The 13,999-nt window shown below is 45.9% G+C and overlaps 1 protein-coding gene across 2 annotated transcripts in view; it reads left to right on the forward strand.

Annotated features, from left to right (window-relative positions):
* LHFPL6 (LHFPL tetraspan subfamily member 6) overlaps positions 1–13,999 on the forward strand; it is a 290,630-nt gene that overhangs the window by 160,233 nt on the left and 116,398 nt on the right. The window lies entirely within an intron of this gene.

Consider the following 13,999-nt stretch of genomic DNA (forward strand, 5'->3'; position numbering starts at 1 on the left):
GACAATTTGCATATTTAATTTCCCAGAGGAGCATGTAAGACGTTATTCTGGTGGTCCACTAGTAGGGCAACCACTTCTTGATCAAAATGTTTGGCGCCAATAAAATAATAAAGCCTATACTCGCCTCCTTTGGCTTTGCCAGATACCTGTTGTTTGCCATTTCCTAGATCATCCTCCAGCCACATTAGCACACAGACTATATTGGACTTTGTTCATACACTCAGCTGTGCTTTACCTCTGTGGTCCCTTTGCTCATCTCCGAATGATTTTCCGCATTGACTGTGTCATCTCGATCTTTCCTGTGTGCCAAGTCCTCGCTCCTCTTACACCTTTCTAATTGCTGTACCCATACTCTGAGCCCATGTGCCCACCTGGACCTGAGGCTTCGTGAATCCACCTCACAAGGGAAGCCTAACGCATGCTTAGGCTGTGATTGTGGGACGTGCAAAACCGGCCTTATGGTGGGTGACTGCACATACAGTATGTGGCCACTTTACTGGCTTGGACCAGTCATTTTTAGTATTTCTGTACATAATATAGAGGTCTAGAAACAAGAATCTTGTGGGACACCATTATATCCTATGGAAATCAGTACATTGAAAGATGCACAGGAGATTCAACCTAAGCACGGTGGTAACTATTTTACATTTAGAGCTTTTTTTCATGCCTTGCACAATCTCCTTGTCTTATTACTTACTCATAATATTTTATGCCTGCAGAGTACAATGAATTTAAATGTGAATATAAATGAATGTATTGTGCTTGTTTTATTTCTAGTGTGTTTGCATGTTCGTATGTAATATTTATGGATGAGGTGCTATGTATTGTATAATGCCTTTTTATGTACCTGTTCTCCAAGAATGTGGGTAGATGATTGCTTCTATTCTGCAATTTCCATAGCTGCTGATAAAATGTAGCAGATAAAACATTGCATATCAATTAGTCTCTGCCGCTCCTAAACCTTATATTAGCTGTTGACATCATGAGTATTTTTTGGCATATACCTCCTATGGAAAGCTCCGATAAGATATTACATTATTTTATATTATTACATTATATTTCCATTATGGAGAAAAAATCCCCTACACCACTAGGTATACAATTTTTTACAGTGACCCACTGGACGGGAATACATAGTCTATACTGTATACCAAAGGAAACTGAGATGGGGCCAAAAGGAAGCTCTTATGGCTTCTGTCAGGTGAATGGAGGCCTACAGATAAGTTAGAAATTAAATAAGACGGGAACATACATTATCCAAGCTTCTGGGAGTGCTCGTATGTTCTGTTCGAGTCCCTGTGGTTCATGATTTGTGGCTGTTAGTCTCAACATACGTGGGGATTCCCTGACAAACAGGCAATCCATGTGTTGTGTCTGCCTCACAGCCGCAGGGACTTGAACATAATATACGAGCACTCGCAGATGCTCGGATAACACCCGAGCATGCTCAGATAAGATGTTATCCAAGCACGTTCGCTCATCACTAGAGTTGAGCGACCTTGACCTTTTTAGAGTCGAGCGGGGTTTCGCGAAACCCGACTATCTCAAAAGTCGGGTCGAGTGAAATCGGCCGATTATGACGTAAAGTCGGGATCGACCGAAACACAAAACCCAATGCAAGTCAATGGGGCAGCATAGTCGGCAGTGAGTGGGGGCCAGGAAAACACCTAGAGTGCCCATTTTAATGTCAAAACCATCCATTCTTCTTAATGAAGCTTGTCAAGCGTAATTTACCTTATAATAATTGGAAGGCATTTGAAATTGGGGGTCATTTGGCTAAAGTTGTGGTGGGTAGGGCTGGTTCAAGTAATTAGTGGGCCCAGGAAATCTGGACCACGTCACGGCAGTGGAGCAGGGAGAGGTAAGTATTTCAACTTTGCAAGTGCTGTGAACCTGAGCAAGCAGGGGGGGCCCACTCGTTGGCATTGGCACTGGCACAGGGCCCCTCAAAGTACAGCGGTGTGTTTGCACGGCGGGGGCGCCTCCCACCGGCAGCAACACTTTTGCGTACCATGAGAGGCCCTGTGCCAGTGACGTCGCCAACTAGTATTCCTCCCCCCACCTGATGAAGGAACCTGCACTTTCATCTGCACCTTCCTGTTTGTCCCCGTGTAAGGTGGTATGGTATGCGGGAAGGGGGACCTGACTTTCAGCAGGGTCACAATCTTGCAGTGTAGCGTGCACGAGAAATGTTGCGTTATGGGTCAATGTACCAGCAGACTCATCTATCACTGGCTGGGCAATGGGCAGGATGAGGAGGAAACACAGATATAGGCCCAAAGAATAAAGTGGGCTAAATGCAGTTCAAAATTGGTAACACAGGACTAATCAGGGGGCATTGCAGTGGAGGACAACTGGAATGAGAGGCTGACACAGAGAGTAGGCCCAAATCAGTAAGTAGTCCAAATGCAGTTCAAAATTGGCAACAGTAGTAAACAGGCGGCACAGCTTTGTTCAGTGGAGGAGAACAGCAAGGAGTGGCAGACACCGATAGTAGGCCCCAACCCAACTAGTAGGCCAAATGCAGTCTAACATTAACAACTACTTAACGAGCGCCTGAAAACGGAATTTCAGGACAGGAAACCAGGAGAACAGCAAGGAGCGGCAGACACCGATAGTAGGCCCCAAACCAACTAGTACGCCAAATGCAGTTGTTCCGTTTAACCACAATTTAATGAGAGCCTGAAGATAGAAGTTCAGGAAAGGCAACCTGGAGAACACCTTGGAGTGGAACACACCATCTCTCTACACCCCATACCCAATTTGTAGGTCTAATGCAGCGTAGTTTCCAACAACTGCTAAACGAGAGCATGATGATCGAAGCATTGGCGAGGAAACCTGGGGAACACCTTGGAGTGGAACACACCATCTCTCTACACCCCATACCCAATTTGTAGGCCTAATGCAGCGTAGTTTCCAACAACTACTAAACGAGAGCATGATGATCGAAGCATTGGCGAGGAAACCTGGGGAACACCTTGGAGTGGAACACACCATCTCTCTACAGTGGAACACACCATCTCTCTACACCCCATACCCAATTTGTAGGCCTAATGCAGCGTAGTTTCCAACAACTACTAAACGAGAGCCGGAAGATCGAAGCTCAGGAAAGGCAACCTGGAGAACACCTTGGAGTGGAACACACCATCTCTCTACACCCCATACCCAATTTGTAGGCCCAATGCAGCGTAGTTTCCAACAACTACTAAACGAGAGCCGGAAGATCGAAGCAATGGAGAGGAAACCTGGGGAACACCTTGGAGTGTAACACACCATCTGTCTACACCCCATACCCAATTTGTAGGCCTAATGCAGCGTAGTTTCCAACAACTACTAAACGAGAGCCGGAAGATCGAAGCAATGGAGAGGAAACCTGGGGAACACCTTGGAGTGGAACACACCATCTCTCTACACCCCATACCCAATTTGTAGGCCTAATGCAGCGTAGTTTCCAACAACTACTAAACGAGAGCATGAAGATCGAAGCAATGGAGAGGAAACCTGGGGAACACCTTGGAGTGGAACACACCATCTCTCTACACCCCATACCCAATTTGTAGGCCTAATGCAGCGTAGTTTCCAACAACTACTAAACGAGAGCATGATGATCGAAGCATTGGCGAGGAAACCTGGGGAACACCTTGGAGTGGAACACACCATCTCTCTACAGTGGAACACACCATCTCTCTACACCCCATACCCAATTTGTAGGCCTAATGCAGCGTAGTTTCCAACAACTACTAAACGAGAGCCGGAAGATCGAAGCTCAGGAAAGGCAACCTGGGGAACACCTTGGAGTGGAACACACCATCTCTCTACACCCCATACCCAATTTGTAGGCCCAATGCAGCGTAGTTTCCAACAACTACTAAACGAGAGCCGGAAGATCGAAGCTCAGGAAAGGCAACCTGGGGAACACCTTGGAGTGTAACAAACCCTCTCTCTACACCACGGAAGGGCTGATTCTTAGGAAGGAAGGCTGTCGGAAAGAAGCAGGGCGCGTCCGAGGGTGATTATATTCTTATTAGGTATATACTCACCCTCGGACGCGCCCTGCTTCTTTATTTGTAATGAATGTTTATTTGCAATGTGGTTTTGACTTACTCTATTTTTTTGGTAAATAATGATTTTATTATTTTCATTGTTTTGCATCTTCTTGGCAATAATATAAAGAAGACGCGACAGGACAACACTCGGTGGATGCCATATCTGTGTTTAAAATTGAAAAAACCTTTCAGTTAACTACTTGCAGGAGAAAGTTATTGTAGCTGGTGGCCATTTTTAGTACTGTACCAGATTTTTGTTGTATGTGTTTGTTTTTAATGTTAAAATGTCTGCATTTGATATCTCTCCAGTATTTTCTTTTTTATAAGCAAAATACTTATTTTTATATTTTCTGATGTTGGTTCCAGGGGTACATGGGCAGCAGTGGTGTGGTCAGTGGAGGCCTAGTGGAAGGAGTGACCGCAGACAGGCATCGAAGGCCTAAAATAATAACACATGGCTGTAGGCAATTTTAAATTGGTTCCAGGGGTACACGGGCAGCAGTGGTGTGGTCAGTGGAGGCCTAGTGGAAGGAGTGACCGCAGACAGGCATCGAAGGCCTAAAATAATAACACATGGCTGTAGGCAATTTTAAATTGGTTCCAGGGGTACACGGGCAGCAGTGGTGTGGTCAGTGGAGGCCTAGTGGAAGGAGTCACCGCAGACAGGCATCGAAGGCCTAAAATAATAACACATGGCTGTAGGCAATTTTAAATTGGTTCCAGGGGTACACGGGCAGCAGTGGTGTGGTCAGTGGAGGCCTAGTGGAAGGAGTGACCGCAGACAGGCATCGAAAGCCTAAAATAATAACACATGGCTGTAGGCAATTTTAACTTGGTTCCAGGGGTACACGGGCAGCAGTGGTGTGGTCAGTGGAGGCCTAGTGGAAGGAGTCACCGCAGACAGGCATCGAAGGCCTAAAATAATAACACATGGCTGTAGGCAATTTTAAATTGGTTACAGGGGTACACGGGCAGCAGTGGTGTGGTCAGTGGAGGCCTAGTGGAAGGAGTGACCACAGACAGGCATCGAAGGCCTAACATAACAAAAATGTCAATACAATGGTATTGTCAGTGGCAGGCATTGAAGGATGTCAGTGCATAGACTAAACATTGGTGGAGCTGTGAGATAATTTTGCAAGTGGTAGAGCACTGTTTGAGCTGGGGTGGGGGGAAACTGTCTTGTGGCCGGCGGTACAGGCCCAGGGCCCCTCATATTACAACGGTGTGTCTGACGTTGGGTGCGCACCACCACCGCCAGAGACACTTTATTGTACTAGGAGGGACCCAGTGGCAGTGCCGTCGACCAAAAGCGGGCTCACCCACCTCTTCAGACAAACTGCACTCTCACGGGTGCTGTCGCCAAGTGTCGATACCACGGCCCCGTGTGGGGAGTTTGGCCATTTTGTGAGGTGTAAACATGTCGTATGCTGGACAATCAGGTGCAGAAAATTACGAGATTGGAAAAGGCATTCAGAATAGTCCACAGGCAAGACCTTTTCATAGGAAAGCTAGGTGTCAGCCGGGCAAGGTGGGGCAAAAGATTTCGAAATCCAGTTGTGGTTCATTTTAATGAAGGTTAGATCATCTACATTTTGGGTAGCCAGACGAGTCCTTTTTTCTGTTAGTATTGAACCTGCAGCACTGAATACTCTTTCTGATAGGACACTAGCTGCCGGGCAAGCAAGCTCCTGCAATGCATATTCTGCCAATTCTGGCCAGGTGTCTAATTTTGATGCCCAGTAATCAAATGGGAATGACGGTTGAGGGAGAACATCGATAAGGGATGAAAAATAGTTTGTAACCATACTGGACAAATGTTGTCTCCTGTCACTTTGAATTGATGCTGCAGTACCTGTCCTGTCTGCGGTCATAGCAAAATCACTCCACAACCTGGTCAGAAAACCCCTCTGGCCAACGCCACTTCTGATTTCTGCCCCTCTAACTCCTCTGGTCTGCTGGCCCCTGCAGCTCGTGTGAGAACGATCACGGGCGCTGTGTGCAGGGAATGCCAGAAGCAAACGGTCAACAAGAGTTGATTGTTTGGTTGCTAATATTAGTTCCAAGTTCTCATGTGGCATTATATTTTGCAATTTGCCTTTATAGCGAGGATCAAGGAGGCAGGCCAACCAGTAATCGTCATCATTCATCATTTTAGTTATGCGTGTGTCCCTTTTGAGGATACGTAAGGCATAATCCGCCATGTGGGCCAAAGTTCCAGTTCTCAAATCTGCGGTTGTGCTTGGTTGAGGGGCAGTTTCAGGCAAATCCACGTCACTTGTGTCCCTCAAAAAACCAGAACCTGGCCTTGCCGCGCCACCAATTTCCAGTGGCCCCGGAAAAGCTTCCTCATTAAAAATATAATCATCCCCATCATCCTCCTCGTCCTCCTCCTCCTCTTCGCCCGCTACCTCGTCCTGTACACTGCCCTGGCCAGACAATGGCTGACTGTCATCAAGGCTTTCTTCTTCCTCAGCTGCAGATGCCTGATCCTTTATGTGCGTCAAACTTTGCATCAGCAGACGCATTAGGGGGATGCTCATGCTTATTATGGCGTTGTCTGCACTAACCAGCCGTGTGCATTCCTCAAAACACTGAAGGACTTGACACATGTCTTGAATCTTCGACCACTGCACACCTGACAACTCCATGTCTGCCATCCTACTGCCTGCCCGTGTATGTGTATCCTCCCACAAAAACATAACAGCCCGCCTCTGTTCACACAGTCTCTGAAGCATGTGCAGTGTTGAGTTCCACCTTGTTGCAACGTCTATGATTAGGCGATGCTGGGGAAGGTTCAAAGAACGCTGATAGGTCTGCATACGGCTGGAGTGTACGGGCGAACGGCGGATATGTGAGCAAAGTCCACGCACTTTGAGGAGCAGGTCGGATAACCCCGGATAACTTTTCAGGAAGCACTGCACCACCAGGTTTAAGGTGTGAGCCAGGCAAGGAATGTGTTTCAGTTGGGAAAGGGAGATGGCAGCCATGAAATTCCTTCCGTTATCACTCACTACCTTGCCTGCCTCAAGATCTACAGTGCCCAGCCACGACTGCGTTTCTTTCTGCAAGAACTCGGACAGAACTTCCGCGGTGTGTCTGTTGTCGCCCAAACACTTCATAGCCAATACAGCCTGCTGACGTTTGCCAGTAGCTGCCCCATAATGGGAGACCTGGTGTGCAACAGTGGCAGCTGCGGATGGAGTGGTTGTGCGACTGCGGTCTGTGGACGAGCTCTCGCTTCTGCAGGAGGACGAAGAGGAGGAGGAGGAGGGGGTGCGAACGGCTACAGCCAATTGTTTCCTAGACCGTGGGCTAGGCAGAACTGTCCCAAACTTGCTGTCCCCTGTGGACCCTGCATCCACCACATTTACCCAGTGTGCCGTGATGGACACGTAACGTCCCTGGCCATGCCTACTGGTCCATGCATCTGTTGTCAGGTGCACCTTTGTGCTCACAGATTGCCTGAGTGCATGGACGATGCGCTCTTTAACATGCTGGTGGAGGGCTGGGATGGCTTTTCTGGAAAAAAAAGTGTCGACTGGGTAGCTCGTAGCGTGGTACAGCGTAGTCCATCAGGGCTTTGAAAGCTTCGCTTTCAACTAACCGGTAGGGCATCATCTCTAACGAGATTAGTCTAGCTATGTGTGCGTTCAAACCCTGTGTACGCGGATGCGAGGCTAAGTACTTCCTTTTTCTAACCATAGTCTCATGTAGGGTGAGCTGGACTGGAGAGCTGGAGATCGTGGAACTAGCGGGGGTGCCGATGGACATGGCAGACTGAGAGACGGTGGGAGATGGTATTGTTGCCACCGGTGCCCTAGATGCAGTGTTTCCTACTACGAAACTGGTGATTCCCTGACCCTGACTGCTTTGGCCTGGCAAAGAAACCTGCACAGATACTGCAGGTGGTGCGGAAAATGGTGGCCCTACACTGCCGGAAGGGATGTTGCGTTGCTGACTAGCTTCATTGGCCGAGGGTGCTACAACCTTAAGGGACGTTTGGTAGTTAGTCCAGGCTTGCAAATGCATGGTGGTTAAATGTCTATGCATGCAACTTGTATTGAGACTTTTCAGATTCTGTCCTCTGCTTAAGGTAGTTGAACATTTTTGACAGATGACTTTGCGCTGATCAATTGGATGTTGTTTAAAAAAATGCCAGACTGCACTCTTTCTAGCATCGGATACCTTTTCAGGCATTGCAGACTGAGCTTTAACCGGATGGCCACGCTGTCCTCCAACAGGTTTTGGCTTTGCCACGCGTTTTGGGCAAGATACGGGCCCGGCAGATGGAACCTGTTGCGATGTTGATGCCTGCTGCGGCCCCTCCTCCTCCGCTTCAGAACTGCTGCCGCCTGCACCCTGTTCCCCCAATGGCTGCCAATCGGGGTCAAGAACTGGGTCATCTATTACCTCTTCTTGTAGCTCGTGTGCAACTTCGTCTGTGTCACCGTGTCGGTCGGTGGTATAGCGTTCGTGATGGGGCAACATAGTCTCATCAGGGTCTGATTCTTGATCAGCACCCTGCGAGGGCAATGTTGTGGTCTGAGTCAAAGGACCAGCATAGTAGTCTGGCTGTGGCTGTGCATCAGTGCACTCCATGTCAGATTCAACTTGTAATGGGCATGGACTGTTAACTGCTTCACTTTCTAAGCCAGGGACGGTATGTGTAAAGAGCTCCATGGAGTAACCCGTTGTGTCGCCTGCTGCATTCTTCTCTGTTGTTGTTTTTGCTGAAGAGTGCAAGGAAGCGACTTGTCCCTGACCGTGAACATCCACTAACGAAGCGCTGCTTTGACATTTACCAGTTTCACGAGAGGAGGCAAAAGAGCTAGAGGCTGAGTCAGCAAGATAAGCCAAAACTTGCTCTTGCTGCTCCGGCTTTAAAAGCGGTTTTCCTACTCCCAGAAAAGGGAGCGTTCGAGGCCTTGTGTAGCCAGACGACGAACCTGGCTCCACAGCTCCAGACTTGGGTGCAATATTTTTTTTCCCACGACCAGCTGATGCTCCACCACTACCACTACCCTCATTACCAGCTGACAATGAACGCCCCCGGCCACGACCTCTTCCACCATACTTCCTCATTGTTTTAAAAACGTAAACAAACTAACGGTATTTGTTGCTGTCACACAAATTACACGGTGAGCTATAACTTCAGTATGATTTAGCTACCCCTTTACAGGTGAGTGAGACCACAACGAAAATCAGGCACAATGTTACACACTCTGTTGTTGGTGGCAACAAATGAGAGAGATGCCACACATGCAGGACTGTCACTGAAGCACAAATGTAAATATTAATCTCCCACTGATTTGATTTTTTTTTTTTTTAAGGGAGACTTTAGGAAAAAAAAATAATAGAATAAAATGATTTTTTCAGGAAAAATTTTGAAACCAAATAAAATAAAATGATTTTTTCAGGGAGAATTTAGAAAACAAATAAAACAAAAAAAGGCTTTCTATGGCCCACTGAGTGAGAGATGACGCACACAGGAGTCAGGAGTGGCACACAAGCCCAGAGGCCAATATTTATCTCCCACTGATTGATGTAGTGATTTTTTCAGGCAGATTTTGGAACCCAAATCAAGCTAAAAAAAATAATAGGCTTTCTATGGCCCACAATTGGAGAGAGAGAGAGAGATGGCACACCCAGGAGTCAAGACTGGCACACAAGCAGAAAGGGCAATATTAATCTCCCACTGATTTGTTGTTTTTTTTTTTTTTTTCAGGGAGACTTTAGGAAAAAAAAAATAGAATAAAATGATTTTTTCAGGAAGAATTTAGAAACCAAAGAAAATAAAATGATTTTTTCAGGGAGAATTTAGAAAACAAATAAAACAAAAAAAGGCTTTCTATGGCCCACTGAGTGAGAGATGACGCACACAGGAGTCAGGAGTGGCACACAAGCCCAGAGGCCAATATTTATCTCCCACTTTTTTTTTTTTGTTCCAGGGAAAATTTATAAACCCAATAAAAAAAATAATAAATAGGCTTTCTATGGCCCACTATCTGAGAGACAGAGAGAGATGGCACGCTTAGGACTGGCACACAAGCCCAAAGGCCAATATTAATCTCCCTTTTTTTTTTAAGGGAGAATTTATAAAACCCCAAAAAAATAAATAAATAGGCTTTCTATGGCCCACTATTTGTGAGAGAGATGGCACGCTCAGGACTGGCACACAAGCCCAGAGGCCAATATTAATCTCCCACTTTTTTTTTTTTCCAGGGAAAATTTATAAACCCAATAAAAAAATAAATAAATAAATAGGCTTTCTATGGCCCACTATCTGAGAGAGAGAGATGGCACGCTTAGGACTGGCACACAAGCCCAAAGGCCAATATTAATCTCCCACTGATTGATTTATTGATTTTTTCAGGTAGAATTTAGAACCCAAATAAAGCAAAAAAAAAAAAAAAAAGGGCTTTCTATGGCCCACTGAGTGAGAGATGACACAGACAGAGATGGCACTCTAGCAGAAATGTCAATCTTAATCTCCCACAAAAAAAACAAAAAAACAAAAAAAAAACAGGGAGTGTCCAACAATTACTATCTCCCTGCAGTAATCTCAGCCAGGTATGGCAGGCAGCAATAAGGAGTGGACTGATGCACAAATTAAATAAAAAGTGCGGACAAACAAAAAAGATAGCTGTGCAGAAATGAAGGAACAAGAGGATTTGTGCTTTGAAAAAAGCAGTTGGTTTGCACAGCGGCGTACACACAGCAATGCAGCTATCAGGGAGCCTTCTAGGGCAGCCCAATGAGCTACAGCGCTGAGGGGAAAAAAAAAAAAAATGTAGCTTCCACTGTCCCTGCACACCGAAGGTGGTGTTGGGCAGTGCAAATCGCTACAGCACAAGCGGTTTGGTGGTTAATAGACCCTGCCTAACGCTATCCCTGCTTCTGACGAAGCGGCAGCAACCTCTCCCTAAGCTCAGATCAGCAGCAGTAACATGGCGGTCGGCGGGAACTCCCCTTTATAGCCCCTGTGACGCCGCAGACAGCAAGCCAATCACTGCAATGCCCTTCTCTAAGATGGTGGGGACCAGGACCTATGTCATCACGCTGCCCACACTCTGCGTTTACCTTCATTGGCTGAGAAATGGCGCTTTTCGCGTCATTGAAACGCGACTTTGGCGCGAAAGTCGCGTACCGCATGGCCGACCCCGCACAGGGGTCGGATCGGGTTTCATGAAACCCGACTTTGCCAAAAGTCGGCGACTTTTGAAAATGAACGACCCGTTTCGCTCAACCCTACTCATCACTAATCCATATACGTGTTTTGTTTTGTAAGTACATAAATCAATATTAACAGTTCTTGTTAATAATACATGGTACTTAGTTAACACTATCCTGATTAAAAGAGCGTAAAAGCCATCCCACCGCGACAAGGTGTACCCACTCAGGGTTGTCCCTAACTCTTGTAGTTCACCTTGATATGTGTTGGCCGTCCTCAAAATGGACAGGGGCAGATAAGGACCTTGACCTGACTGGTTTGCACCTGCCCATGGAAAACTATATACAGTAGACAGAATTCATAGCTCAAAAATGGGGAGCCATGCCCCTGTATGTACAAAAGCTACAAGCGTTGGGGCCATCCTGATTGGGTACACCTTGTCGTGGTGGGACGGCTTTTATGCTCTTTTGATCAAAATATTTCCAACTAAGTACCCCATGGTATTTACATGTACATTTACTATTTACTTATCACAGTTGACTTAATTGGAATTTAACTTGGAATATTAGCAGATATGTACAAAGATATCACCTGACGACATGACTCCCCTTCAGCCAGTGATTGGCTGAGGATCACTTCCTTGTGTCCGGTGGGAGGGAACAAGCAGTAGAGACCGGCGAGGGACCTGAAAAGCAGGGATCGCCTCTTTCTATTTTTGGCCATTCTGACCTTTTTTAAAATTATTTTTTTATAAGGGGACATTTTTTTTATAATATATATTGAGAGTAAAAAAAAAAAAAGTAATAAATACGCTGCAAAAATTCAGTTGATCGGTCTCAAAACTGCCTCTTTACGTTTGCGCATTACAAAGAACAATTGAGAATATCCACAAAGGGTAAATACATTTTTAGCAGACTCTGTACATAATCTAGAAGCGTTGACCATCCTGGCCGAGGCGTGACATCTTCTGTGGCAGGGAGATGGGTAATAATGGTGTTTCTAGATTGCTGTGATGTATGTGTTACGTAACTACTATCTCTTAGATAAAACGTTAGCAATGTGTACGTGGCGGTACACCCAATATGTGAAAAGATTGCTCACAATTTTCAGGAAGAATAAGCAGCAAAAATAACATTTCTTGCCCGAGATCAACAGCAGGAGCAGCAGCCGAACAGTTAAGATCATGTTGATTCAGCTGTACAGAGTGTTTCTGTACATTTGTGTATGGTACAGTCGTCTTTGTGTATCTTGCATCATTAGTTTGTAAGACGGATTTGTGTTTGCAGTGTCATCAATATATATTGTAGAATTTTCCATCATGTATAACAATGATTTCAAGTATGTGAAAACCTATAATGCCTATATTATATCAGCTGTTGCAGCAGCTTCCTGACATTGAGTGCCCCCATTAATTCTCATTTATCTTTCTGACCGCCTCACATGGGATTGGCAAACACTCTGGAAACTATATTCTCTTACACAAGTTGTACAAAGTTGAAGCTTAGATTTTCTGACTTCTTTTGTAGCTGACATCTACTTAGAGGGAATCTGTAAGCAGGTTTTTGCTATGTAATCTGAAGACAGCATGATATAGGGGTTAAAACACAGATTTCAGTGATGCCTCTTTTATCGAGCTTGGTGGTTTTGTTCACTTGCAATGATTGTTTTAGCATCAGTAGCTTATCTAAAAACTCCGATTGAGTGCACCCAGTAAACTAAGTGATACATCCTTGGCTTCAGCTTCTCCTTGCCTACATCAGGCTCCTCTCCGATGAGTTGTCAAAAACCTGCTGATAGATTCACTTTAAAGGGAACCTGTCACCCCCAGAATCGAAGATGAGTTAAGCCCACTGGCATCAGGGGCTTATCTACAGCATTCTGTAATGCTGTAGATAAGCCCCCGATGTATCCTGAAAGATGATAAAAAGAGGTAAGATTATACTCACCCAGGGGCGGTCCGATCCGATGGGCATCACGGTCCGGTCCGGGTCCTCCCATCTTCATAGGATGACATCCTCTTCTTGTATTCACGCTGCGGCTCCGTAGGAAGAGCAAAGTACTGCAGTACACAGGTGTCGGGAAAGGTCAGAGAGGCCCTGCACACTGCAGTACTTTATGCTGCCCTCAACAGGGCAGACAAAGTACACCTGCGCTGGAGCCGCAGTGTGAAGACAAGAAGAGGACATCATCCTATGAAGATGGGAGGCCCCGGACCGGGACCACCCCTGGGTGAGTATAATCTAACCTCTTTTTCTCATCTTTCAGGATACATCCGGGGCTTATCTACAGCATTATAGAATGCTGTAGATAAGCCAGCAAATAATGATACCTGCATTTTTGCTGCATTTTTTTCAACACCCATTCAAGTCAATGGGTGAAAAATCAGATCTCTGAAAGAAGTGACATGCTCTATAAAAAAAAAAAAAAAAACGCAGCAAAGCACAAAATACTGATCAAACAAAAAACCAATGTGTGTGCATGAGATTTCTGAAATCTCATAGGCTTTGCTGGTACTGTAAGGCCATGTTCACACTATGCGGTTTTTACTGCGGAACCGCGGCGATTTTGCCGCTGCGGGTCCGCAGCTGTTATCCATGTAGGGTACAGTACAATGTTACCCTATGGAAAACAGAAACCGCAGTGCACATGATGCGGAAAAACCCGAAAAAAAACGCACAGAATTGCTGCAGAAAAAAAGAAGGACCATGTCACTTCTTTGTGCAGAATCGCAGCGATTCTGCACACATAGAAATGCATTGATCCGCTTACTTCCCGCATGGGG

This window comes from Ranitomeya imitator, chromosome 3, assembly GCF_032444005.1.
Source record: "Ranitomeya imitator isolate aRanImi1 chromosome 3, aRanImi1.pri, whole genome shotgun sequence".
In the NCBI taxonomy this organism is placed as follows: domain Eukaryota; kingdom Metazoa; phylum Chordata; class Amphibia; order Anura; family Dendrobatidae; genus Ranitomeya; species Ranitomeya imitator.